The following is a 3652-nucleotide window of genomic DNA, read 5'->3' on the forward strand; positions in this document are numbered from 1 at the left end:
GGGGGGCGGCCCGAGCGACCTAAGGGACGGGGCAGCGCCAGCGACCGAGGGAAATTAGTCGGGGTCGGGGGACAGGGAGACAAGCACCCAGAATTTAGGAAACTGCGAGGCTTGGAGCTGGAGTCCTGAAATTGACTCCGATGATAACTGCTCGGGATCTGTGCCAGGAGCCACGCCCCGGGCTGCCCCGCCCGGAGGGAGGGGGCCCTAAAACCTGTTGTGCGGGATCCCCACTCGGAAAGCCTCAATAAACTGCAGAATGCAAGTACTGCATGTTCCAATCTCCCGCCACCTTCCCAGTGTCCCAGGTAGGACCCCGACCACCTAAGCAAGAACTTACCTCTCTTTTGCAGTGGAAAAGAGGGAATCCTGCCTAAAACCTACTTCACGGTGTTACAGGTTTGTATTATCGGGAAATAACCTTTATTTACTTGACAAGTCACTAGGTTTGAGCTTATCCCAGGGTACGTATCATGATGACATTTCAGGCACCCTCAAACCTTATCACAGGGACTCAGCTCTGAGTGGTTGAAGTCAGCTCTTCAGATAAAAGATTTTATAAACTTTAATATTTATTGAGATAAGTGACAACCAAAAAGTAATTAAAAAATAGTTGGCCGGGCGCAGTAGTTCACGTCTGCAATCCCAGCCCTTTGAGAGGCCAAGGCTGGACGATAGCTTGAGGTCAGGAGTTCGAGACCAGCCTGGGCAAGATAACAGGACCTCATCTCTAGAAAAAAATTGAAAAATTAGCCAGGCATGGTGGTGCGCACCTGTGGTCCCAGCTACGGGAGAGGGTGAGTGGGGAGGATCGCTTCAGCCTGGGAGGTGGATGTTGCACTGAGTCGTGAATGCACCGCTGCACTCCAGCCTGAGTGACAGGGCAAGACCCTGTCTCAAAATTTTAAAGAAAGAAAAGAAAGAAAAGAAAGAAAAAGAAAGAAAGAAAGAAAGAAAGAAAGAAAGAAAGAAAGAAAGAAAGAAAAAGAAAGAAAAGAAAGGAAGGAAGGAAGATACCTAACAGGATTCTGTACGTCAAATGGCTTATTTCAATCTAGTTAGGAAAATGGAACACATACATGAAATGAAAATTAAAATACAAGAACTAATTGCCAAATAAATGCACTCAATACAATTTGGTTGAGCTCTAAGGGTGACAAATGTGTATATGGCTGCAGGGACTAGGTAAGTAATGTAAGTCAATGAAGTAGACAAGGTGAAAACCTAGGCCAATGGAAATGCCATGTTTTGTTTGAAGAGGATGGCCAGGTGCGGTGGCTCAGGCCTGAAATCCCCGCACTTTAGGAAGCCAGATGGGCGGATCACTTGAGCCCAGAAGTTAGAGATAAGCCTGGCCAACATAGTGAAACCCCGTCTCTGCTAAAAACACAAAAGTTAGCCGGGCGTGGTGGCATGCGCCCATAGTCCTAGCTACTCAGGAGGCTGAGGCAGGAGAATCGCTTGAACCTGGGAGGCAGAGGTTGTGGTGAACCGAGATGTTGCCACTGCGCCCCAGCCTGGGCAACAGAGCCAGACTCCATCACCCACCCCCCAAAAAAGAGAAAAGTTAAACAAAACAAAACACACCCCCAAAAAAAACAACTTTTCTTTGAATGGATTAGCAGGTATTTGATGTTTTGCTACTTTGTGTTTTAATGAATTTATCTTTCTGTGGCTTCAAGAAGAAAAATGTTAAGTCAGTGAATACTGTATAGGTTGAGCATCCCTTATCTAAAATGCTTTGGATCAGAAGTGTTTTGGGCTTTGGAATATATGTATTATACTTACCAGTTGATTGTTCCTAATCTGAAAATCTGAAATGCTGTAATGAGCATTTCCTTTGAACAGATGTTGGCACTCAAAAACTTTTGCATCTTGGAGCATTTTGGATTTCAGGTTTTCAGAATCAGGGTACTCCACCAGTATCCTTTTATTTATCTATGATTTAATATAGCCCTTCTTTCTCAGAATTACTGAGTGACTCATTCCCATAATGCTGCTAAATTTTTATTCATTTATTATCTTAATAATAATATTTAACATTCATTGATCACTGATGTGCCCAGGCACTATGGTAGATGCCTTATCATTATACCTTTAAGTCCTATAGTGGCCCGTAAGCAGGTTTTATTATATCCTCATTTTACAAGTGAGGTAAATAAAATGTCTTAGAGGCTCAGAGAGCTTGTGTTTTGTCCATGTCCACGTATCTTATAAGCAAATGAGCCTATTTAAAGCCAGATCTCTCCTAAAGCCCAGTTCTTTCAGTTCCCTCAGTTTGCCATTGAGGAAACAGGAAAATCAGACACATTCTCATCAATTGCCTCACACATGCTCTAGAATTCCTTTTGAGTGGGAACAGAAATACCATTATATGTGTTCCTCTACGTCTAGTCCTAGACATTACTTTACCTGTTTCTTTTAAGTTAGTGACCATCTCTGTTGAAGTCTTTAACTCCATTAAAAGTGAATGGAACTTTAGAAAGGTTTTAGGCAGGAGAGGAAGCTCCTTTCCAGTTTGAGCTTCAGTTGTCCAGAAGTAAAGAAGAGGGATGAGATATTATTTGAGATAACTCCTTCAAGAACCAGAATTTAGCAAAGCATTTACACCATTTTGATGAAAATATTTCTAAACTATATTATAAAATTATCCAGGTATGGTGGCACATGTCTATAGCCCTAGTTACTTGGGAGGCTGAGGCGGGAGAATTGCTTGAGCCTAGGAGTCTGAGTATGCTGTGAGCCATGATGGTGCCACTGCACTCTAACCTGGGTGACAAAGTGAGACCCTGTCTCTAAAATAAATTTATTTTATTCTAAAATAATTCTAGGCTGAGTGTGGTGGCTCATGCCTGTAATCCCAGCACTTTAGGAGGCTGAGGTGGGTGGATCACAAGGTCAGGAGATCAAGAACATGTTGGCCAATATAGTGAAACTCCATCTCTACTAAAAATACAAAAATTAGCTAGGCATGGTGGCACATGCCTGTAGTCCCAGCTACTCTGGAGGCTGAGGCAGGAGAATCGCTTGAACCTGGGAGGCGAAGGTTGCAGTGAGCTGAGATTGCGCCACTGCACTCCAGCCTGGGCGACAGAGACAGAGTTTGTCTCAAAATAATAATAATAATTATTATTATATAGTAAATACTCACATATTCATTATCTAGATCTGTACTTTACTATATATTTATAGCTAAATATACAGCTTACTATATTTGCTTTATCCTGTGCCTGTATTGTAATTAAGTTTTATAATGCTTTATTTTGCTTATTTGAAGGAAGTTTATTTTTAGAAGAAATTTTTCTAAGTAGAGATGGTTTCTAAAACCTGTTAGGTTCATTCTTTGTTTAGTTTTGAAATATTCATGCAAAGTGTAGAATATACATGTTTATAGAATATGCATATTTAGTATAGATCAGATACAACATAATTTTCTTTCATCCTTTAATGTTTTTCCCTCTGCTGAACACTGGGTCTGTTTCTCTTGTTTTGTTGTTGTTGCTGTTGGTTGTTTTGTTTTTGTTTTTTGAGACAGAGTCTCGCTGTGTCACCCAGGCTGGAGTGCAAGTGGCATGATCTCAGCTCCCTGCAACCTCAGTCTCGTGGGTTTAAGCAATTCTCGTGTCTCAGCCTCCCAAGTAGCTGGGATTAC

General features: G+C 41.9%; 1 protein-coding gene across 1 annotated transcript in view; it reads right to left on the bottom strand.

The window, feature by feature from the left end:
- ARL17B (ADP-ribosylation factor-like 17B) overlaps window positions 1-3652 on the bottom strand; it is a 57043-nt gene that overhangs the window by 4586 nt on the left and 48805 nt on the right. The gene's annotated exons all lie outside the window — the stretch shown is intronic.

This window comes from Colobus angolensis, unplaced genomic scaffold, assembly GCF_000951035.1.
Source record: "Colobus angolensis palliatus isolate OR3802 unplaced genomic scaffold, Cang.pa_1.0 Scaffold187, whole genome shotgun sequence".
Taxonomy (NCBI): Eukaryota; Metazoa; Chordata; class Mammalia; order Primates; family Cercopithecidae; genus Colobus; species Colobus angolensis.